Genomic DNA, 26,319 nt, shown 5'->3' on the forward strand with positions numbered 1-26,319 from the left:
TCACATACAAAGTGGCAGCATAAGACTACAATATGGCTAATCACAGGTACTGTCTATGGTCATCTTTTATATTGGTATTGGAAGAGCAGTTTCATTGATATTTGGCTGTTTATGATATTATGAACATTTTTTCGTTCTGTGATTATTTTTAAGATTTGGATTTGTATTTATTAAAACAGTTGGAACTGGAAAGTGTCCATTTCTCTATTTAAATGCTCTCAGCTCCTTCCTACAACACAGGCTGGGCTAGGAAAGGAGAGTTTGTGTATCAGACAGGCTGAAAAACAGAACTGTTATTTTCCTTTTTCCTGGAGTGAGGACTCAGTCCACAGGTAGTGTAGGTTGCCTCAGGGAGGAGTGAGTTTCACAGTACAGGGCTTGTTCAAGCTTCTGTGAGTCATTCAGATTGATGTAAGGCCTAGATGATTTTTAAAGGCACTTCCATCCACAATAAATTATGAATTTCATGTTTCTAAATGGCTACAAACCCTGAATGTGAGCTACATGCAAAGTTAAGAGTAAATAGATACGGGCTGTTAACAAAGTAAGCAGTGAAGTGGAAGATTGTTTTTGCTGACAAGCTTTGCCAAGGATAATCTTTAAGAGAACTGAGAGCTGATTCTATTAATGTTCACTGTTGCTCTTTTTAGATAGATTTCCATCTTGTGCTTAACTTACAAGTTATATTTTCAAGAAGAATAAGTAGAGAGGATGGGAAGCTTGGCCTGTAATATCTGTCTGGATCCTCTATAGGCAATAAAGTTTTGTATTCATGGAGGGTTCCAAAGAAATTGGCTGGGATTCACTTTCACCCACCTCTATGTGGATGGTCCATGTTGTCATCTTTTCCCATCATTTCTTCTTTTGTCCACCCTCTTTCAGATGAGAAAAGTGAATTAGAGCAGTTGGGGAGGGTCCAAGGTCATGGACGGAATCAATGGCGAGAAATCACCATATATGTCAGGAGAGATCATCAATAACAGAATGGTCAATGGTGATTCATCCAGATCCTGTCTTGATGCTACATTTGGCCTGATGCTTAGCATTTCTGCATGCCCAGCACTCTGTGTGCATTTTCCACTCAGTACAAATTGCATTACAGTGGATGCCCACATATTATTACTTGTAGAACAACTGAACACATATCAGAAACAGTAAAAGTTAAATTTATTTTATAAGGCTCATTTCTCCTGTCAAAACATCTGATCATTGCCTTTACCAATAATGAATTCCTTAATATTTTTGTTATTCAGAAAAAGCGAAGGACCATGAATTTTTTGGGGAAAAAACCATCCAACCAACCTCAAATATTTTTTAAGCTTTGTGCTTCAGTAAGGATGGCAAGAGAAGGAGCCACAACAGAGAGACACAGTCTTTCAGTGTGTTTTATGTATTTGACAGAAAAATGACCAACAGAACTATTCAACAATTTATTTCACAAATAGTAGAAACTTTTGATGAATTTGACTTAGGTTTTTGTCTAGATGATTCCGTTTTTACATCCTTTCTGAAGTAAAGATAGTTTTTAATTCTTACTGTAAGCAAGTAAGTGTGCTTTAAAATGAGATCCTTGAATATAGTCAAATGTTTAATTAAATATAATATGTATCTCTCCAATGACCAGGCATGATAGAGTCGAAAGTCCTTTTTCTCACCCCTGATCCAAGGAGAATTCAATGGAATTTAATTCAACAAATATTTATTGAATACCTACTCTGTTACAGACACTAGTATAGGAACTTGCCCTGTGTAAGTGGAAGATATAGTCACAGTCTTCAAGGACATCTGTGTTGTGCAGCAATTCACAGCCTTGTGAGACAATATTTCTTACAACTCTCGAGTCCCATAGATTCTTATTTTGAAAGTCATTTCTGTTTTCAAAATTGCATTAATTTGTTTATCTTGGTTCAAGGATTGCGCCAATTTTTCTCTTTCAGTTTTCATAGAATAATATAAAGGTTGGGATCTGAAAATGTCTTGATGAAAAACCCTAGCAGTGTTTCCCATGAATACACAGTGCCTGTGCTACACTTCAAAACTTCTTAGTGAAATGAACATTTTCCCAGTCTGCAGCCTTTCTCAACTCATTTCATATATTTATATGCATTTTAATGGGCATCTTATTTCCAAGTTAGCGCATGTCTTTTCTTAGAAATAATATACAACAGATTATCAGAAGGATCAAGAGGAAGACAAGAAAAAAGACTCAAAAATTACAGTTTCTACTTACTTTCCTTGGGAATGTTGACTGTGGATTGGAGAACAAAAGGAAGAGCTGATTTATTTGTGGGAAACCAAAAAGAAAATTAGAGTTTCTAGAAAATCAAGATGATATGTTTTTCCTACTATTATAACAGATAATGTTGAGTAATTGACTGTTATCTTTTCTCTCAAGTCTCAGACATCAGTATTTTACTGTTCTGCAAATCTTTTCGGTATTTTGTACCACTGTGAAGGCAAAGATGAACAATTAAATAGAGTAGGTAGTGCTTCTCAAACTTTGAGCTTACAGATCACCTGGGGGTTTTCATTAAAGCACAAATTCTGATTCAGGGTCTGGAGTGGAAGCTGTCTTATTTTTGTTGTTGTTCAGGCACTAAGTCATATCCAACTCCTTGCGACCCATGGACTGCAGCACACTAGGCTTCCCTGTCCTTCACGGTCTCCCAGAGTTTGCTCAAATTCATGTCCATTGAGACAGTGATGCTATCTAACTGTCTCATCCTCTGTCATCCCCTTCTCCTCTTGCCTTCAATTTTTCCCAGCATCACAGTCTTTTCCAGTTAAGTAGACTCTTCACATCAGGTGGCCAGAGTATTGGAGCTTCAGCGTCAGTCCTTCCAATGAATATTCAGGATTGGATATTCTGAATATTTAGGATGGACTGGTTGGATCTTCTTGTTGTCCAAGGGATTCTCAAGAGTCTTCTCCAACACCACAGTTCAAAAGCATCAATTCTTCAGCGCTCAGCCTTCTTTATGGTGCAACTCTCATGTCTGTACATAACTTATATCTGCTTTAATACCGTAACTACCAGCCACAGGTGGCTACTGAGCGTTTGACATGTGGCTAGTGCCCTCCACTTTGTACAATGTATGATCAGCCTGTCAAGAACCGTCAGACGACAGACCAGTGACACTCTGTAAGATCTCTCTTATATGGGCATTCTGTTTCTTTTGTTATTTTCTAGAGAGTAGTACATTTTGCTCATTTGATGATACTGAATTTTCTGGTAGAAGCTTTGAAAGCACATGTTTTGTTTTTTATTTTGGTGAATCTATGCAGCTCTGTCTGAGGAGAACAAAGTTAGCTATGACCTTTTGTTAACTTTTCCATCTGAGATATCTCCAACAATGCATAAAGTCAATGGCATATTAAATTGCTCAATGAAAACAGATGTATTTCATTCACTCATGGAAAAATCTCTTCCTGTGCCAGATAGTAGAATAAGTAGATTTGATAAGAAATAAATATAATTTATTTCTTCATTTAAAATTTAAGAATTCTTCATATCTTTTGTCTCTGTTAAAATAGGAGTATAAATACTAAATACTTAAATACTAAAGGTATAATCAATGGGTAAATCATCTAATATGTGTATTTCTTTTAACATTTTTCTTTTTCATGGCCACACTGTGCGGCCTGTGGGATCTGAGTTCTCAGACCAGGGACTGAACCCTCGCCCTTGACCCTGAAAGCATGGACTCCTAATCACTGGACCAAAATGGAATTCCCACTAATACAGAGTACATTAATATTTACTCTGTACAAACATAAAAATCCTTCCTTTGAGTGATTTATCCTGAAAAATAAATCTTCCCTAAGAGAATAAACAAAATCTGCTAGCTTAGTGCATTAAATTTGGGCACTGACTGAGTTGGTTGTACTTCCATAGATTTTTAAGATAATATATTATTAGTAAATATTTACATAATATTTATTACACATCAGGCACTATTCTAAGTGATTGCAGATAATACTTATTTAACCTTAACAACAATTATATTAGGTATTAGTATCTACCCCATTTATAAATAAGAAAACTGGAGTGCAGATAAATGAATTAATTTGCCAAAGGTCAGACAGCTAACAAATAGAAATCATGTTTGATAATTGTCAGAATCTATGCTCTAACTATCCGTGCCAGGCTGTGTACCAGTTCAGTGTTGGCTTGGTATGAAAGGATAGGCTTTCTCACATTAGGCCCGTATTTTAGATATATATTATCAGAATCACTAATTCATTCAGTTCAGTTCAGCTCAGTCGTGTCCTACTCATTGCGACCCTATGAACTGCAGCACATCAGGCCTCCCTGTCCATCACCATCTCCTGGAGTTCACTCAAACTCATGTCCATTGAGTTGGTGATGCCATCCAGCCATCTCATCCTCTGTCGTCCCGTTCTCCTCTTGCCCCCAATCCCTCCCAGCATCAGAGTCTTTTCCAATGAGTCAACTCTTCGCATGAGGTGGCCAAAGTACTGGAGTTTCAGTTTTAGCATCATTCCTTCCAAAGAACACCCAGGACTGATCTCCTTTAGGATGGACTGGTTGGATCTCCTTGCAGTCCAAGGGACTCTCAAGAGTCTTCTCCAACACCACAGTTTAAAAGCATCAATTCTTCGGCACTCAGCTTTCTTCACAGTCCAACTCTCACATCCATACATGCCCACTGGAAAAACCATAGCCTTGATCAGACAGACCTTTGTTGGCAAAGTAATGTCTCTGCTTTTCAATGTGCTATCTAGGTTGGTCATAACTTTCCTTCCAAGGAGTAAGCATCTTTTAATTTCATGGCTGCAATCACCATCTGCAGTGATTTTGGAGCCCAAAAGATAAAGTCAGACACTGTTTCCACTGTTTCCCCATCTATTTGCCATGAAGTAATGGGACCAGATGCCATGATCTTCATTTTCTGAATGTTGAGCTTTAAGCCAACTTTTTCACTCTCCTCTTTCACTTTCATCAAAACCTTTTGAGTTCCTCTTCACTTTCTGCCATAAGGGTGGTGTCATCTGCATATCTGAGGTTATTGATATTTCTCCTGGTAATCTTGATTCCAGCTTATGCTTCTTCCAGCCCAGCGTTTCTCATGATGTGCTCTGCATAGAAGTTAAATAAGCAGGGTGACAGTATACAGCCTTGACGTACTCCTTTTCCTATTTGGAACCAGTCTGTTGTTCCATGTCCAGTTTTAACTGTTGCTTCCTGACCTGCATATAGGTTTCTCAAGAGGCAGGTCAGATGGTCTGGTATTCCCATCTCTTTCAGAATTTTCCACAGTTTATTGTGATCCACACAGTCAAAGGCTTTGGCATAGTCAATAAAGCGGAAATAGATGTTTTTCTGGAACTCTTTTGCTTTTTCGATGATCCAACGGATGTTGGCAATTTGATCTCTGGTTCCTCGCGGTCTTTAAAAGTGGGAAGCATTGTAACCATTTTTTTTTTTTTCTGCTTTTACTTGTGGTCAAGCTGTTGAATTTTATATTCAAATTTGAAGAAGCTTTGGAATTTAATTTCGCAGCTCTGTCTTATAGTACTTGTGACACTTGGGGCAAAATTCTTCATCCCTAAACTTTGACTTTCTATGCTTTCATGTGGTTAATCATAGAGCCTACCTGCAATACTTTCTGTTAGAGTAAAATGAGAAGTATATAATCCACAGAAAACACCTAGCCAAGAACCCTTAAAATATTTATCACTTCCCAAGAAATATAGCAAATAGAAATTTAAACAAAACTAATGTAAGTACAATAGCCAGGACATGGAAGCAACCTAGATGTCCATCAGCAGATGAATGGATAAGAAAGCTATACACAATGGAGTATTACTCAGCCATTAAAAAGAATACATTTGAATCCATTCTAATGAGGTGGATGAAACTGGAGCCTATTATACAGAGTGAAGTAAGCCAGAAAGAAAAACACCAATATAGTATACTAACACATATATATGGAATTTAGAAAGATGGTAACAATAACCCTGTGTACGAGACAGCAAAAGAGACACTGATGTATAGAACAATCTTATGGACTCTGTAGGAGAGGGAGAGGGTGGGGAGATTTGGGAGAATGGCATTGAAACATGTAAAATATCATGTATGAAATGAGTTTCCAGTCCAGGTTCGATGCACAATACTGGATGCTTGGGGCTAGTGCACTGGGACGACCCAGAGGGATGGTATGGGGAGGGAGGAGAGAGGAGGGTTCAGGATGGGGAACACATGTATACCTGTGGCGGATTCATTTTGATATTTGGCAAAACTAATACAGTTATGTAAAGTTTAAAAATAAAATTAAATAAAAAAAAAAAAAAACTAATGTAAGTAATCTAAACAGCCCATTCTAAAGGAGATCAGTCCTGGGATTTCTCTGGAAGGAATGATGCTAAAGCTGAAACTCCAGTACTTTGGCCACCTCATGCGAAGAGTTGACTCATTGGAAAAGACTCTGATGCTGGGAGGGATTGGGGGCAGGAGGAGAAGAGGATGACAGAGGATGAGATGGCTGGATGGCATCACTGACTCAATGGATGTGAGTTTAAATGAACTCTGGGAGTTGGTGATGGACAGGGAGGCCTGGCATGCTGCAATTCATGGGGTTGCAAAGAGTCGGACACGATTGAGTGACTGAAGTGAACTGAATGTAAGTATGTGAAACTGTCAACTGAGACTGATTTCATATAATAAAATCAAATACAAAAATTGCCTGTAAATTTGATGAAATTAAAACAGTTTAATCACACTTGTATACTGTGGTGGTAGGACATTTTACTAAAACTATTTGGGAAGTAGAAAGAAATTAAATGTATAAATTGATTATTATAATAGTTTTTCTAGTCCATATATGATTGTTTTCAATGTATAATAAGATGTGTTAATTCTTATTTGTGTTTAATTGATATATATTTTAATGAAGATTTGATGTAAAATGGATTTATTATAATGCTGGTTCATCATATTCATTCCTTTCCTAAAAATGTCTAACAAATTTGGTATCAAAATGTTGCCATAAATAATTGTCCTTACTATACAAATAATGTGGCTTAAGGATTATTGGGGCAAATATTCCAATTGATTGTATATTGCTAACTTTCAATGTAAGCTTTTTTTTTTTTTCCTCTTAGAAGCTTATTGGTTGGTTAGGATGGAGTATGGCTGTAAGGGAAGAGAGTTTATTTTACTTTTAAAAGTATTATTTCATGCTTAATTTACTTTTGGCCTTTTAAAACCTGGGAGTTTATATTTATTGCAATAATACTGCCATAACCCAAAATATTTTTAACTCTTTCTTTTTGAAATTTTCTTCATATTTTTGACACATTCCAAACAGTTTAGTAACTGTATTTACTCTTCATCTATTTGCAAATGGATTTGATTTTTAGAGAGCCCTTAATGTCATTCAGAACCAAATCTATGGCATAAGATGGATGATTAAGAATTACTTATTCTTTTGATGACAAGCAGTAGAGTTGACATAAGTTGTGAGACATAATTATAAAGATGTGAGATGCTGTCAGCCACCTTGAGGCTGATAACACCAGTACCAGTGAGACCTTCCTAGGGTTCTAGTATTTTCCAGCCACTGTTTTCAGTAATTAATTAATTTTATTTTGTTTAATCTTCATGGTAGCTTAGTATTGTTTTTTCTAGCTTTCAGCTGAAAATAATATTTAAAGGCTTAGGTAATATTCTCAAGGTCACATAGCAAAAAGCAATACAAGGTTTAAAATTGAAGATTATGTAAATCTAAAACCCATGCTCTCTCCATGGCTTACACTGTTACAAAGTATTATCTCTCAAATTTTTGAATTACAGTATGGACAACATCAATGGAGAAAATACCTGATCTATCTCAGTAATGAAATTAAGGGCAGTGTTTAATTGGATGTTGTATTTATAAAAAGAGATCCCATTAAGTTTAGGATAGGCTTCTTAAATTCTGGCAATTTTAGAAGTTGAAGTGCAAATCAACAAGTACTAATTTTATCTAATATGTTGAGTAGAATATTTGCTCAACCTGAAGTCATTGTATTCGATAAAAATGTAACATGCCGTTTGATGTGTGTAGTTTCTGTAGTGATTAAGTTGTAAAAAATCTTTGAAGAACTTTTGTTATTAGTTTTTTTAATGTAATTTTTTATATTGAAGTCGAATTTATTTGGGGCTTCCCTGGTGGCTCAGTGGTAAAGAATCTGCCCAATGCAGGAGATGCAGATTCGTTCCCTGGATCAGGAATATCCCCTGGAGAAGGAAATGGCAACCCACTCCGGTATTCTTGCCTGGAGAATCCCATGGACAGAGGAGCCTGGCAGGCTACAGTCCATGGAGTTGCAAAGAGTTGGACACGACTTAGTAACTAAATGGCACAATGATAGTTTTGTGTTAGTTTCACGTGGTGGTGGTGTTCAGTCACTCAGTTGTGTCCGACTCTTTGCGACTCCGTGGACTGCAGCATGCCAGGCTTCCCTGTCCTTCACCATCTCCTGGAGTTTGCTCAAACTCATGTCCACTGAGTCAGTGATGCCATCCAACTGTCTCATCCTCTGTTGTCCCCTTATTCTCCTGCCTTCACTCTTTCCCAGCATCAGTGTCTTTTCTAATGAGTTGGCTCCTTACATCAGGTGGCCAAAGTACTAGAGCTTCAGCTTCAGCACCAGTCCTTCCAGTGAATATTCAGGATTGATTTCCTTTAGGATTGACTGGTTGGATCTCCTTGCAGTCCAAAGGACTCTCAAAAGTCTTCTCCAACACCATATATATGTACACATATATACACTTACATATATGTAAGAACCTCAGGTTCGATCTCTGGGTTGGGAAGATCCCCATTCTTGCCTGGAGAATCCCATGGACAGAGAAACCTGGTGGGTTACAGTCCATAGTGTTACAGACATGACATGACTGAAGTGAGTTAGCACACAAACATATGCGTAAATATATATATATATATATATGTATATATTTCCAGTATATTCTTTTTCAGATTCTTCTCCCTTTATAGGCTATTACAAAATATTGAGTCTAGTTTCTTGTGCTATAAGTAGGTCCTTGTTGGTTATCTATTTTGTATATGGTAGTGTGTATATGTTAATCTCATATTTTCCAGCCACTGTTTTCAGTAATTAATTAATTTTATTTTGTTTAATCTTCATGGTAGCTTAGTATTGTTTTTTCTAGCTTTCAGCTGAAAATAATATTTAAAGGCTTAGGTAATATTCTCAAGGTCACATAGCAAAAAGCAATACAAGGTTTAAAATTGAAGATTATGTAAATCTAAAACCCATGCTCTCTCCATGGCTTACACTGTTACAAAGTATTATCTCTCAAATTTTTGAATTACAGTATGGACAACATCAATGGAGAAAATACCTGATCTATCTCAGTAATGAAATTAAGGGCAGTGTTTAATTGGATGTTGTATTTATAAAAAGGAATATCCTCTCCCAGCAGATCACAGAGAGGAGAACCTCCTCAGCTTGAATTATCTTCCTGAGGGCTTGATCAGATTGTAAGTTTCCAAGTCTATTGTTTTTCGATAGCAGCCTTTTCCTGCAGACTTCTATTTGAAATATTTATGCCATTGCTCTAGAGGTTTCTTTAATGGGACTTCCACAATGAAAAGTGGGGAGTGAGTGCTGCAGATGGTGTCTGTGTTTTGAGCTGTGGTTTCTGAACAAAACCAGCTAATTCACTCTGTGCTCTCCCTGCCTTGAGAATTCCGCCTTCTCGCATTACTGGCTATGGCTAAGCACTGCTGCTGCTGCTGCTGCTGTTGCTTCACTCGTGACCGACTCTGTGCGACCCCACAGATGGCAGCCCATCAGGCTCCCCTGTCCCTGGGATTCTCCAGGCAAGAACACTGGAGTGGGTTGCCATTTCCTTCTCCAATGCATGAAAGTGGAAAGTGAAAGTGAAAGTGAAGTCACTCAATCCTGTCCAACTCTTCGGGACCCCATGGACTGCAGCTTACCAGGCTCCTCCTTCCATGGGATTTTCCAGGCAAGAGTGCTGGAGTGGGTTGCCATTACTGTGGTCAAACAAGACTTATTCCACTTGCAGGGCTCCTGGGTAAAGAGTTCCCATTAAGCCATGGGCCAGAAAAAGGAAAAGTTAGTTATTACTGAATTACAGCTAAGTTTCTTGAATAGAAAACATACTTGCCCTCGAGTTAAGAGAACTTAGAATTTCAAGGCTGGGGAAGAAACCATGAAATACACAAAATCACAAAATTGTCTCTTGAAAGAGAATCATATCAAGAGCTTGGGAGAAATTTGCATAATGAAAAAATATTCATGGGCCTAGGATACCAAAACTCAAGGGTAAAAGAATTGTTCACCTTGATTAGGCAGAACTATCCCAGTAATTGTATTCTAGCTTGTACCTTTCCTAGGTCAGCTGCTAGCTGGAGGCCACACTGAACATTTATATTCTAAAGTTAAAACAAACAGTTGATAGGAACATTAGACTGCTACTCTCTAGAAATGTCTGTTGTCTCGTTGGAATGACGACTTTTTCTAGATTTTCCTTAGTATGAGCTTCCTATAGGCATTTTTAGTTAGTGTTAGTCACTTGTGTCTGACTCTTTTGTGAACCCCATGGACTGTAGCCCGCCAGGTTCCTCTGTCCATAGAATTCTCTAGGCAAGAACACCGACGTGTTCTCCAGGGGATCATCTTGACCCAGGGATAGAACCCAGGTCTCCTGCATTGCAGGCAGTTTCTTTATTGCCTGAGCCACCAGGGAAGCCTTCTTGTAGAAATGGAACAAGCCTTTTTGAGGTTTTAGCCTTCAAGTTTCTCACATTATTATTAACCAGTATTAACGAATGCCTGTTAGGTGCTAAGCCTGTTCTAGACATTGAACACAGCAGTTGGCAAGAAAGAGAGCTATCCTTTTCCTATGTATCCTTTATTCCCGTGGGACAAGACAGATCAGAAACAAAATCAACACTTAATAATGTGATGTTTTAGGAGGTGAAGTGTCCCAGGTTATAAATAACAGAAAGGAAAAGGAAGAAATACCGGGATGGTAAAAATGTAATTGCAGTTTTTTATTTTTTTAACTTCTTATTTTGTATTAGGGCATGGCCGATTAACAAACAATGTTGTGATAGTTTCAGGTGAGCAGCAAAGGGACTCAGACACACACACACATGTATCCCTCCTCCGCCACACTCCCCTCCCATCCAGGCTGCCACATAGCATTGAGCAGAGTTCCCTGTGCTCATAGGTCCTTGTTAGCTATTCATTTTAAATATAGCACGTTCATCCCAAACTCCTTAACTATCCCGTCACTCTTTCCACACCCACACCCAGCAACCATGAGTAACTGCAGTATTCTAATAGGTGCTCCATAAAGGCCTCCCTGAGAAGGCGACATTGGAATAAAGACTTGAAAGAAGGGAGGGCATGTGATCTGTGAGGGAGGGAAGACTATTGCTGGGACAGGGTATACCAGTGGCCACGGCCGTTGGGTGGAAGCTTGCCTGATGCATTGAAGGAACAGCAAGGACACCAGGGTCACTGGAGTTGGGTTGGGGAGAGAGAGCGGGAGGACAGGTCCCGGAGAATAAGAGGGCAGTGTCTGTGGACCAGTGTAAGGTCTTTAGTCCGCATTCTCAATGAGAAGCCACTGGGAGACTTTGCATACAGGGATGACAGGGATGCATTTTTATTTTAAAGAGGCCACCCTGATCGTGAGAGTCAACTGAAAGACAAGAATGAAAGCAAGGAGACCACCTGGGAGTCCATGGTAATACTACAGGTGAGAGGAGGTTATAGTTTGGAAAATAATGAGAGATTGTCAAATGTGGATGTATTTAAGAAAAGTGCCTGTTGCTTGAATGTTGGGGATGGTTAAGAAGAAGAGGCAAAGATGAATCCAAAGTTTGGGGCTTGATAATTGCACAGAGGTTGTGTGTGTGTGTGTGTGTGTGTGTGTGTGTGTGTGTCTCATATAATTGCCAAAACAAAGAGGAGAAGAAACTCAGGTAGATCAGGTTTGTCAGAGAACCAGGAAAACGTCTCACATATGTTCAGTTTGAAATTAGACTTTCAATTGAAGTTGTTTAAGAGGAACTTGGGTGTCATAAATATGGGATTCAAGAGAGAAATCAGTGCTGGAAATACAAATTTGAGGTACAATTTTATGCCTCAGTAAATGATCATTTTAAAAAGTGAACTTTTGCCCTCAACTGAGTAATGTATTTTAACAGATTTTCCTCTTCTGGAAAGCAAATCTGTTCCTCCCTTTATTCATGCTTTCAATCATCAAATACTCATTGAGCATTGCATGAACCTGGTAGTGTATGGGCAATGATTGAAGTGGCAGATTTCATCTATGCTCCCACAGGGTTCGTGGCAAGAAAGGAGGGAGATGAGACAGAGGACCACCGTACTTTGATTCAAGTGCGTGTTATGGGCAGTAAAAGGTCTCATGGTAGCAGAGAGAGTGGGGGAACCTCACACAGTTAATGAGTCAGAAAAATCTTCTTGGAAGAAATTAGATATTGAAGTCCTAAGGAAATGTAAACACAGAGGTGAAAACTACTTTAGGAAAAACAGTCTATGGAGGGGCTTAGAGCTGAGAGAGAGCCCAATGTATTAATCTTTGTAAATGGTCAAAGTTTCATTTGCTTGGACATAGAGTGCAAGCTTGAAGTAGGGTAAGATAAGGAGGGCTGGAAACGTAGAGAGCCTTCTTGTATAGTCATGTGCTGGTTAGTCCCATACTCACAATTTATCCTCCACCTCTTCCCCTGCACTCACCATAAGTTTGTTTTCTATGTCTGTGAGTCTCTTTCTGTTTTGTAAATAAGTTCATTTGTACTATATTTTAGATTCCACATATAAGTGATATCATATGATATTTATCTTTATCTGACTTAGTATGATAATCTCTAGGTCCATCTATGTTGCTACCAATGGCATTATTTTATTCTTTTTTAATGTCTGAGAATGTTCCCTTGTGTGTATATATACATCTTCCTTATCCATTCATCTGCTGATGGACACTTCGGTTGCTCCCATGTCTTGGCTATTGTAAATCGTGCTGCTGTGAATATTAGGGTGCATGTATTTTTTTGAATTAGAGCTTTCATCTTTGCCAGATGTATGCCCAGGAGTGGGATTATATGATCATATGGTAACTCTATTTTTAGTTTTTGAAGGAATCTCTGTACTGTTTTCCATAGTGGCTGAACCACTTTACATCCCACCCACAGTGTAGGAGGGTTTCCTTTTCTCCACACCCTCTCCAGCCTGAATTATTTGTAAACTTTTTGATGATGGTCATTCTGACCAGTATGACATGTTACCTCACTGTAGTTTTGATTTTCACTTCTCTGTAAATTTGCAGTGGCAGCATCTTTCCATGTGTCTGTTGACCATCTGTGTGTCTTCTTTGGAGAAGTGTCTATTTAGGCCTTCTGTTCATTTCCTTGATGGGTTTTTGTTGTTGTTGTTGTTACTGAGTTGCATGAGCTACTTGTATATTGTGGAAATTAAGCCCTTGTCAGTCCATTCATTTGCCAATATCTTCTCCCAGTCTGTTGGTTGACATATTGTTGTGTTTATGGTTTCCTTTGCAGTGTAAAACCTTATACATTTGATTAGGTCCCATTTGTTTATTTTTCCTTTTATTTTTATTGCCATGGGAGACTTGACTTAAGAAAACATTGTGATGATTTATGTCAGAGAAAGTTTTGCCTATGTTCTCTTTTAGCAGTTATATGGTGTAATGACTTATACTTAAGTCTTTCAATCATTTTGAGGTTATTTTCGTGTATGGTGTGAGGGTATGTTCTAACTTCACTGACTTACATGCAGCTGTCCAGCTTTCCCAACACCACTTGCTGCAGAGACTGTATTTTCTCCATTTTTGCCTCCTTTATTGAAGATTAACTGACTCTAGGCGTATGGGTTTATTTCTAGCCTCTCTATTCTGGTTCCATTGATTTGTATGTCTGTTTATGTGCCAATATCATGCTGTTTTGATTACTGTAGCTTTGTAGTATTTTCTGAATTCTGGAGGACCACCCTCTAGCTCTATTCTTTTTTCTTCAGAATTGCTTGGCAATTCTGGGTCATTTGTGGTTCCAATTTTAGGGTTATTTGTTCTATTTCTGGAGGGGCTTTTTAAGGAGTTTGGACGTTATGCTAAGAGCAAAAATAAAAAATGATTAAAACTTCAAAGCAACAGGTGTTTATCTAGTCAATGTCCAATAATCAATTTGAGATTTTTTTTTTCTCACTGAAATTGGGTCCACCATGTTTCTCATTCTGAAGTGTCTTTCGTTTCTGATCAATAGTGATTTATTTTATGTTCCTTGATATGCTTATTTATTTTTATTGAGGCATCTGGTTGTTTCACTCAGCGGCTAATCTTTTGGTCAGATTTTGATGCAAGTGCAGAGATAATTCCGAATATCTGAAAAGGCCAACTCATGTTTGTTCAGATTGCTGAGAAATCAGTCCTTGGTTCTTTCAGATGGTTGTGAATCTTAAAAAAAATAAGGAACCAAGAATTAAATGGTAGAGATACAGGTGATGTACATAATGTACATCATTATGTTTGATGATGTGCATGATCAAACATTTGAAAATGAAGTTTGAAAATGAACCAGGGTCCAAACATTTCCAAAAGTCTAGTTCTCCATTGTTGGTTCATAGCAATTATCAGAATACACAGCCAAATCTGAATGTCCAGTAACTTAACGACCATTCATGGTACCACGGTAAATCTCTGCCAGAAATGTGTTGATGGAGTCACTTGAGAGACCAAAAAGTGGGATGGAGGAGATGACATGACAGAGCAGAAAGTCCTGAGAATAGACAAATATAGACATTATTGCCACATTTCTTGTACAGAAAAGGAAGATGAGAAGAGAAGTCAACAGACAGCCTTTAGTCTCAAGTCAAGACAGTGAAATTTGCTCTCAAAAGGATCCTGGTCCCACAAGAGAGGTTGCCAAGGTGAAGTTAAATAGTTTATACTATTTTTCAAAGCAAATTTAGCAGGATTCCTTCATACTCAGCCACATGCATAGACAAATGGCACACACAGTAACAAGCTATTGATGTCCTGCTAGAGAACTGAAATGTTTCAGGTAATTCACAGGTAGTGAAACTTAGTGAATAAAATTTAATTTTTCCTAAATTCAGTTAGAGTATCATTGTAAGGTCAAAACCAGCTGTGAGTGAAAAATGGCATAATCTCACTTAACCTAAGAGTGAGATTCCTTCCCAATATTAAAGATAGTTAATATATCAACATGCAACTTTTAGGTTATAACATTAAATGGATAAATGATGTTACAGAGCAATTAAGCAATTCACTTTTTCAGTGTAGGGTACTTGTTTTGTCTTCTCTATTTTAATGCCCCATCTTTATATTAGTTTCCATTATGTCTTTCAACAACTGGTCTCAAGAGAGTTTCAGGGGAATTTAAGGAAGTTATAGGCTAAAGGGATATATCCCTTCTGTGGGTATGAATGGCCTGAAATTTATAATTTCCCCTGAGAATTGTGAAGTTTCTTAAGAGCAGAGAGTCCAAAAATACCCATTTATCTAAGAAGGTCAAAAATGCTAAATAGGAAGGAAAGTGAAAGTTACTCAATAGTATCCGACTCTTTGTGACCCCAAGGACTATACCCCAAGAATTCCATGGAATTCTCCAGGCCAGCATACTCTAGTGGGTAGCCTTTCCCTTCTCTAGAGGATCTTCCCAATCCAGGGATCGAACCAGGTCTCCCACATTGAAGGCGGCTTCTTTACCACCTGAGTTATGAGGGAAGCCCAGGAATAGTGGAGTGGGTAGCCTATCCCTACTTCAGTGGATCTTCCCGGCTCAGAAATTGTACCAGGGTCTCCTGCATTGCATGCGGCTTCTTTACCACCTGAACTATCACGCAATCCCAAATAGGAAGAAAGTGGCACATAAAATTTCTGCAGCCTTATATTTTAAGCAAAATGTTGTGTTTGTGTGTATTTTTACTCTTTGGATTCCCAAACTAGCAAAGGAGGACTGGAAAAGAGTCAACTCAGCCATAGGAAAAAGGACTAATATCAGACTAATTCTCATTTTCTTTTGTGATGGAGTGACCAGTTTTGTGGATGGAAAAAGCAATAGACGTAATATATCTTCCCTTCAGGAAGGCTTTACTTTGCTCTCCAAGATATGCTCATAAACAAGCCAGGAAAAAAAAAAAAAACGTGGGTTATTTATGTCAGATGTGTGGAGGTCCAGGAGATTGTTTATCAATGTTTCAGAGTCAGCACACCAGACCCCGTTGAGAAGCTCAGTTCTCTAAGCTTGGATAAGGCTCAGAATGTGCAACAGCGGTACCTCGCACCTCACGATCCCGTAGAGTTCAGGAGGATTTGCAGATGACTCAGCAAATGATTGACCTGAACTCAATGGGTGAACACTGGATAGAATAAATTCCATTAGTTCCGAATTAATAGCTTTACAAAGCTGGAGGGAAGATAGTTATTTTAGGGATGAAAATAGAGGGGAATCTAGGTTATTCATGAGTTGAATTGTTACCCCAAAAGATAAGCTGAAATCCTAAATGTCCATAGCTATGAATATGACCTTACTTGGATATAGCCTTTGCAGATATAATCCAGATAAGATATGTCAGTAGAGTGGGCCCTAATCTGTTGTCCTTACAAGAAGAGGAAATGCCATGTGAAGACAGAGGTGCACAGGGAGAAAGTCATGAATGGTCACGGAGGGAGTGATCGGAGTGATGTAGCTGCAAGTCGAGGAAAGTCAAGGATTGTTGGCTACCACCAGAAGCTAGGGTGAGAAAAGGAAGGATTCTACCCAGAGTTTCTGATGGAGCGTGGCCCTGCCAACACCTTGATTTCAGACTTCTGTCCTCCAGAGTCATTGGAGCATACTTTCTACTGTGTTTTTTTTTTTTTGTCCATTTGTTCTTTTTCTTTTTTAGCTGCCTCTAGTCTTAGTTGCGGCACGTGGGATCTTCACTGTGTCATGTGGGATTTTTCACTGCAGCGCACAGAGTCTCTAGTTGTGGGGTGCCAGCTCGGTAGTTGTGGCTTGTGGGCTCAGTTATGTGCGTGTGTGATTCTAGTTCCCCAGGCAGGGATCAAACCTGAGTCCCCTATGTTGCAAGGTGGATTCTTAACCACTGGGCCAGGGAAGTCCTGATTTCTATCAGTTTCAGTGACTCAGCATGTGGAACTTTGCTATAGCAGTTTGAAGAGATTAAGACAATGACAAATAGCAGGTGTTCTGCAAAGGAAATTTGTGTCTCTGAGGACACTAAGGCACCATTGAAACACCAGGGGTCTGGGGGTAAATCCAGGAAGCAGTTACTGGGACAGTGGGCACATGCTTTCACTCATTTGAGTCTGAGTTTGATGAACTTTATAAAGGAGAGATGCTGGCGTAGAATGAAATTCGATTGGACTTTCCTAAGTAATATTCTGCCAGGCATATCTTTCCTCATAAAAAATAAACAAATTTTATAAAATTTTGATTAGCACTTTAGGGAGCTCACAGACCTGTTTTAGCTCAGCACATGGTCCCCTGTTTAGATGTCCTGCTTTAAACAATGCCAGGTGGAGCTAATGGTAAAGAACCTGCCAGCCAGTGCAGGAGACATAAGAGATGTGGGTTCAGTCCCTGGGTTGGGAAGATCCCCTGGAGGAGGACATGGCAACCCACTCCAGCCTGGGAGGGTACAGGCAATTGGGTTGCAGAGTCTGACATCACTGAAGGAACTTAGCACACAACACCTCTCTAAAACCAAGCCAGTTGATGAAGCTATGCTCTATTTGTTCAGCATGGCAATAATGATAGTTTCAATCAGCCAGGGCCAGAGGTTTGAAGAAGACAGAGTCCTAAATGTACTTGACTTTCTGTTCTCTGCCAGAAGAGAACTCCCAGGGGTGACTCATTCTCCAAGTTCATGCTGAAGGTCTGTCTCCATCACAGACTTTCTCCTCCTCTTTCATCATCTTCTCCCCAATCTCTCTTATCAGAGTTTCATGACATAACAAGCAATTGCTTGTATCTTCACTGATTAATGTTTTCCATACCTTTATACCTAGATTATAAAATACGGCTCCTGGTTTGGAAGGGATGAAAAAAAATGGTGAGGAATCCTTGCCACCATAGCCATTCACCATGAAAACAACTGCTGAGGATTTTTTTTTTAATAAATTCATTTATTTGATTTCACTGGGTCTTAGTTGCGGCATGTGGGAATTTTTGTTGTGACATGTGAACTCTTAGTTGCAGCATATGGGATCTAGTTCCCAGGGATGGAACCTGGGCCCCCTGCGTTGGGAAAACCAAATTTTAGCCACTGTACCACCAGGGAAGTCCCCACTGCTGAAGATTTTAATTCCAGCACCAGTTTTCCTAAATGTCACGCCTGGGAATTGCTTGTCGGCATTTCCTTTTATACTCTGGAATGAGAAGTCAAGTGCAGAGAGAGGGATTGAGAGAAGAATGGAGGGGAAGAAAGAGTGACCGTGTCTATCATGATTAGTTATAACCTGTTACTTCCAAAACAACAAGATGACACGTGGTACAGCTTTATTGGGGAAGCTGGAAGTTTCTGTAAGTCAAGGCTTCACCATTGTTGGTTTAACAGTTTAAAATAGGTTTCTGGATGGACATCACACATGAGCTTCAACAAGAGACTTGGTAACTATCCCCTGGGACAACGAGGGCACAGGCCTCTCCCCTGAAGTCCTTCCAAACCACCCCTACATAAGAAAAATCATGATACCTTTGAAAGTCACAAAGCAAAACAGAAGTCTCTAAGACTGAGCAGATAATTCCATGGAGGCCTATTCACAACACCTTCTTCAGTTACAGTCAATTTTCTTCCACACAGTGTTTATTCCTTTGTCAGATATTTATAGTCCTCATACCAAAAGTCCATTGAACATCAACTGATGATAAAGTAACATAAAGCAGATTTATACATTTGGCTTATCTAATACTCTATTGGGAAGAGAAGACATTGTTCAATCTAATAGCCTCCTTTCTTAAGAGAGATTCATTTTAAAATGTTGTTTTATAAATACAAAATGGGTTGAAACTCTTGTGCTCTAAATATTTTAAGGGATTTATGTTTGCATTAACTGTCCTTTTAATCAAACTTCAGTACATTACAAACACTGCAGACATTTCAAGGAGAAGAATACTACTTGCTGTTTCTAAGTTAAAAGTTTCCTAGTAGAAAGGAAATCCTAAAAGTTCTAAAAGATGATACTAGAAACATATTGTCAGACTCATTATTATACATAGAAGATGTTCCCATATTAATCATAGGTTTGAATTTTTTTTAAGAAATTTGGACACTTTATGAAAATGTCCCACAGATTTATGTCTGCATTTGTGTAGTGTTAAAAATATGTATTATTGGCCTCCCCTGGCAGGCCAGTGCTTAAGCTTTCAAGCCACATGTGTGTGCTAAGTCACTTCAGCTGTGTCCGACTCTTTGGGACCCTATGGGCTATAGTCCACCAGGGTTCCTCTGTCCATGGGATTCTCCAGGCAAGAATACTGGAGTGGGTTGCCATTTCCTTCTCCAGGGGATTTTCCTGACCTGCCTCATGGGCACAGGTTCGATCCCTGGTTGTGGAACTAAGATCCCACATGCTATGTGGCCAAAAAAAATGTTTTAAAAGAAAGAAAAACTCACTAAGATGTATGTAATAGCTTTACCTCCTCCATCTTTATACACACAAATTTCCGTTTTCATGTAGTACATTTCAGTTTCTAAGTAGACACTAATATTTCCGTGTCTTTAAGGCTGTGCCTTCAAGGACTAGAGTATCTGGATGTCACTGAAGCTGATCTTGCTACGTTGGCTATTCTGTCTTACTGGAGCAGTACTTTCTTTGCATTCACTGCATTTGCCCTTCTACCTAGAAACCCAATCTTCTATAGTCCCGACAGAACGTAATCCTCAACCCTGACCCATTTTCTCTCTTTTTTCACCCCTAGACATACTGAAGGAATAGATCCAGCATCTGTCTCCACCTTCCACAGCATCCTTACCCTCTTCAGCCCTTTACAGTCTGACCCCAGCGCCCAACCACTGCCTGAAATCACGTTCTCTCAGGTCCACAGTGACAAAATTATATTCATGGCTTTTCATTAATCTTCTTAGTTGACTTTCTCAAATCATTGTCACGGAGAAGCAAATTTGGTAGAACCTTTTGTATTACTTGATGTGGTGTTTGCAAAAATTTGTGAGCCGTGAAACTTTCTTACATAACATCTTATTCAGAAGCCCAATAACGATAACAGGGCTTATTTGATTGAACTGAGATGGGACCTGGCTATAGAGTGTTAATTAGAAATGCCATTTAGATACAGTTTAAAAAAATCCTTACTTGGAAAGGCTTGAAAAATATAGTTTTTTTTAGCTTTATTAAGGTACAGTTGACAGATAAATTTGTAATTATTTAAAGTGTACAATGTGATAGTCTAACATTCATGTATATTGTGAAAGGATCCCCCCTTGCCATCTTGTTGGTTAATGCATCCATCGTCTCACATATTTTTCTTCTCTTTCTCCTCCTCCTCCTCCTTTGGGTGAGAATATTTAGGTTCTACTCTCAGAAAATTTCCATTCTACAATACAGTGTTATCAACTATAGTCACCATGTTATACCTTAGAGCCCACCTTGTTCATCTTATAACTGAAAAGTTTGCACCTTTTTACCAACCCTATGTCCCACAGACCACCCAGACCACCCAGACCCTGAGAGCCGCTTTTCTACTCTCTGTTTCTTTGTATTCGGCTTTGTTGTTATTGTTGTTGTTTTTAAATTCACATGTAAATAATAACCTGTGGGATTTGACTTGGTCTGGCTTATTTCACTTACCCTAGTGACCTCTCGGAGAAGGTAATGGCACCCCACTCCAGTATTCTTGCCTGGAAAATCCCATGGATGGAGGAGCCTGGTGGGCTGCAGTCCATGGGGTCGCTACGAGTCAGACACGACTGAGCGACTTCACTTTCACTTTCATGCATTGGAGAAGGAAATGGCAACACACTCCAGTGTTCTTGCCTGGAGAATCCTAGGGACGGGGGAGCCTGGTGGGCTGCCGTCTCTGGGGTCGCACAGAGTCGAACACGACTGAAGCGACTCAGCAGCAGCAGCAGCAGCAGCGACCTCTAGGTTCAAACAGGTGGCATATGACAGGATGATTACCTTATTTCAAAGCCTGAATAATATAGCATGATATATATAAATCAAATATAAATGATATACATAAAATATATGGTTTTTGAAAAACAGAAACATCAATTTTATTGACAAGATAGGGCCACCATGGGCTACTTCACAAATACAAATCAAACAGTCCCAAGATGAGAGCTTGAAACTGAAGCAGACAGTTTAATATTCTTCACTTCTTTATCCTCTCCCTAAGGGCTATCTGATCCAACATTCTCATTATCCTTTTCAAGAGCATCATGTCTTCATGGGCCTCATATCTATCTGTCTATCTATCCATCCATCTATCCATTATCTATCTATCCATTCACCTATCCATCTATCTATCTAACATTTTCTTGACACTTTCATCAACTGATGAACACAGGTTATTTCTATACCTTGGCTATCGTGAATAGTACTGCAGTGAAGATAGAAGTGCAGGTAACTCTATGATATATACCCTTTGGATATATACCCAAAAGCAGGATTGCTGGATAATATGGTAATTCTATTTTTAACTTATTAAAGAATCTCCATACTGTTTTCCATAATGATTATACAAGTTTGCCTTCCTACCAACAAGTGTACTAGAAAACTGTCTGCTTTCTCTTTTCTCTACATCCTTACCAGCATTTATGCTCTCTCTCCTTTTGACAGTGGTCATCTAACAGGTGTGAGGTACTACATCACTGTGGTTTTAATTTGCAGTTCCCTGATGATTAGTAATGTTGAGCAGCTTTTCATGTACATGTTGACCATTACATGTCTTTAGAAGAGTGTTTGGGTTCTTAGGCCATTATTTAATTGGATTATATGTGGTTTTTTAATATTAAGTTATATAAATTATTTGTATGTTTTGTTATTAAACCCTTCCCTGATATGTGGTTTTGCAAATATTGCTCCCATTCCACAGGGTGCCTTTTTGTTTTGTTGATGGTTTCCTTTGAATAGATGTTTAGTTTTTTTAAAAAGTTTGCTTTTCTTGTCTTTGCTTGTTGTCAAAATCAAAGCATTATTGCCAAACCAGTGTCAAAGAACTTACTGCTTGTGTTTTCTTCAAGGAGTGTTAAAACTTCAGGCCTCTTGATGAAAGTGATAGAGGAGAGTGAAAAAGTTGGCTTAAAGCTCAACATTCAGAAAACGAAGATCATGGCATCTGGTCCCATCACTTCATGGCAAATAGATGGGGAAACAGATAAACTTTATTTTTTGGGAGGCTCCAAAATCACTGCAGATGGTGACTGCAGGCTTGAAATTAAAAGACATTTGCTCCTTGGAAGAAAAGTTATGACCAACCTAGAAAGCATGTTAAAAAACAGAGACATGACTTTGCTAACAAAAGTCCATCTAGTCAAAGCTATGGTTTTTCCAGTAGTCATGTATGGATGTGAGAGTTGGACTATAAAGAAAGCTGAGGGCCCAATAATTGATGCTTTTGAACTGTGGTGTTGGAGGAGACTCTTGAGAGTCCCTTGGACAGCAAGGAGATCCAACCAGTCCATGCTAAAGGAAATCAGTCCTGAATATTCATTGGAAGGACTGAGGCTGAAGCTGCAACTCCAATATTCTAACCACCTGTTATGAAGAACTGACTCACTGGAAAAGACCCTGATGCTGGGAAAGATTGAAGGCGGGAGGAGAAGGGGATGACAGAGGATGAGATGGTTGGATGGCATCACCAACTCAATCGACATGAATTTGAATAAACTCTGGTAGTTGGTGATGAACAGGGAGACCTGGCGGGCTGCAGTCCATGGGGTCACAGAGTCGGACATGACTGAGCTACTGAACTGAACTGAATCCAGTCTGAGTTGTCATTTAAATATAACATAAGATAGATCCACTTTTATACTTATGCATCTGGCAATCCAATTTTCCCAAAACCATTTCTTGAAGAGAACCAATTAATTGTATTTAAAATATCTACTCTCCATTCACTCTCCTATTTTTCCCTTTGTGATTTCATGCACTCCATGGAAGAAATTTTTGATGGATATATAGCTATTTCTTTTAAAATAATTTTGGCTACTGGTAGCTCTTAACCCCATTGCAATAATTCATCAAGAAGTGGTCATTATCATTTATTTCTGTTTTTTCCTGCTCCTATCACCACCCCCATTGGAATTGATTGCCAACTACAACACCCCATTCAGAGAACCAATAATTCATTCTACCCAGTGGTGGCCCTTGTGATCTCAATATGTTAAATAAGAACAGTTAGAATATTTGAAGTGTTAGTCACTTAGTCATGTCCAACTCTTTGCAACCCTATGGACTGTAGCCTGCCAGGCTCCTCCATCCATGGAATTCTCCAAGCAAGAATACTGGAGTGGGTAGCCTTTCCCTTCTCCGGGGGATCTTCCCAAACCAGGGATTGAACCCAGGTCTCTTGCATTGCAGGCAGATTCTTTGCTGTCTGAGTCTTCAGGGAAGCTACTGCCCCCGCCCCCTCCACACACGATATTCATATGCCCTCTCCAAAAACTGGTATTAATCTGCCCTTGAGCTACTGCAAATTTCTTTTCTTTCTTTTTTTTTTTTGAGAAATAGTTGATTTAAAATATTATATTAGTTTCAGGTATACAACATAGTGATTTGGTATTTTTTCATTGACTGTATCCCCTGTGCCATGCATTATATCCCTGTGACATTTATTTTATAACTGGTAGTTTGTACCTTATAAAGCCCTTCATCCATTTCACCCATCCCCCCATCTCTCTCCCTCCTAGTAACTTCTAGTCTGTTCTCTATAGTTGTGAGTCTGTTTTGATATTTATATATTCGTTTTGTTTCTCAGTTCCTATGGAAAGTTTCTGGGTAAAGAATTGAAAGTTTGAAAATGGTGTTGAGTTTATTTGAATATCTAAAGGGTAAACTCCAGGCTACATATCTGAAGACAAATATTCTCTGAGATTTGCACAGTAAAGAGGTATGAATTAACATTTTTTGCTGTAAGACAAAGAGAAAATGATGACTTTTCAAGCCCTCAGTCAATGACTAAAGCCTTATGACAACAATAAAGTACAGCATCTAAATTGAAGATTTTTATAGGGAATTTTAATAATTTAAAACTGATTTGTGATGTGCATATGAAAGAGAAAGTTCAGATGAATTATAATATGAAAGTAATAAGATTCAAATAAAATGAGAGAACACATAATGAACATTTCTTGAAAAATACCCTTTGCTTATTTGTAGTATTATATTCCTAACTGTGAATATATACTAATATATTAGTATATATTCCTAACTGTGTAAAACTAAGATGTTAGTCGCTCAATCGTGTCTGACTCTTTGTGACCCCATGGACTGTAGCTGGCCAGGCTCCTCCATCCATGGGATTTTTCAGACAAGAATACTGGAGTGGGTTGCCATTTCCCTCTCCTGACCCCGGCAGGGATAGAACCCAGGTCTTCCGCATTGCAGCCAGAATCTTTACCATCTGAGCTACCAGGGAAGCCCTTAAAACTATGATAGTTAATAAAAATAATAATGTACACAATCAAAACGGACTTAATTCAGCATTCTCTTTAGGAATAATATATTTGCTGACTAGCTCATGTTATTTTAAATATAGATTCAGAAAGGTTAGGTTTTTTTAAAGCAAAACGAACACTTTTTATTCTTAGTATGATGTGACTAGCAGACTGCCTATGTGGCCAAGCCAGTGATCCTAAGGCAGATGTCAGGATTGGCTTTAAGTATGAACTTTGAGAACCAGAAGAAGTAAGCAGAGACCAGAAAATCAGTAAGAGTGCACAGGTGAAAGCCAGTCTTCTGGACTAAGTACTGTGTGTATCTGTTAGTCACTCAGTCCTGTCTAACTCTTTGCAACCCCATGGACTGTAGCCCCCCAAGGCTCCTCTGTCCTGGAGTTCTCCAGGCGAGAATACTGCCCTCCTCCAGGGGATCTTCCCAACCCAGGGATTGAACCCGGGTCTCCTGCATTGCAGGCAGATTCTTTACAGTCTGGGCCACCAGGGACTAGGAGGAGGAGATCAACAGAGCAAATGAGGAGGCTAGTTATATGGGCCCAGAGTGGCAGTGGTCAGAAGTTGTGATGTCAGCTCATTCAGCTCTTTCTATTTGGATGGTTTTCTCCCACTGCTCATTCAAACCCTCCAAGTGAAGTCCAACCCAGATTGTGCACCCAGGAGAGGCTGCATTATGACTTTCATGAACCTCTTCTTTCACAAAAAATATTAAAAGCCATATTTCATGAATGTGTGTTCTCTGTTTTCAAAGATTCTCTGTTCATGTTTGTCTTCCCTTTATCCCAAAGACAACATTGTATTTCCCTATTTTCTGTCTTTTTGGTGCTCTGACATTTGAAAGCCTTGCAGACTCAGGGACAGACTGATGCTGCTGGGGCTGGCTGATTCTTGAAAATAATAACTTTTTTGAAGAGCATGCCTTTCAAATGCAAAGCAACCAATTCTGAGTCTATGTACCCAACCATCTCCTTATCTGACTCTCACACACCAAGACAGTACCTCCCTCATCCTAAATCATCCGAGCGCCAGGCATCAGACAAGAAGAAACCCCTCTTATGGGCCACAGCCTGCAGGAATTGTTCAGACCAGCCAGTCCTAAATCGCTCACTCTGCTTTGTCTTGCCTCTCTACAGAAACTCCAATAAAGGCTCTTGCCTCAACTTTACCTTGATCCCTTCTGCTTCCTGTTCAACACTGATACTTTCCCCATCATCCTGCATGGTACACAGTGCCTCCTCTCTAGGACCTGTGACTATAATCCACTTTTCCCAAGCCCCATTCTCATTTCCTCCTATGGCCATGCTGACTCTTTACCATATTCAGCATTTACATCCTTGGAACACTGAGTTGCCATAAAGACAAATGCATTGATATTAATCATTAAAAATTTTGTAACCAATATAAATTTTTTTCTGATATTAAAAGGAATTTTACAGTTTTGTACACTCCTAGGAGTATCATGAGCCTTTGACACTGGGTCTACCATGCCTGGTAGATAAAGTTGGCCCAGCAGCCAGGGTCTGCCTGCCTGCTCTGGTTGACAACCTGGTAAGTGCCTGAAAAACTGAGTTAGAAGTGGACAATGGTCAGTCCATATATAATGAGTAG

Source organism: Bubalus bubalis, chromosome 22 (genome assembly GCF_019923935.1).
Source record: "Bubalus bubalis isolate 160015118507 breed Murrah chromosome 22, NDDB_SH_1, whole genome shotgun sequence".
In the NCBI taxonomy this organism is placed as follows: Eukaryota; Metazoa; Chordata; class Mammalia; order Artiodactyla; family Bovidae; genus Bubalus; species Bubalus bubalis.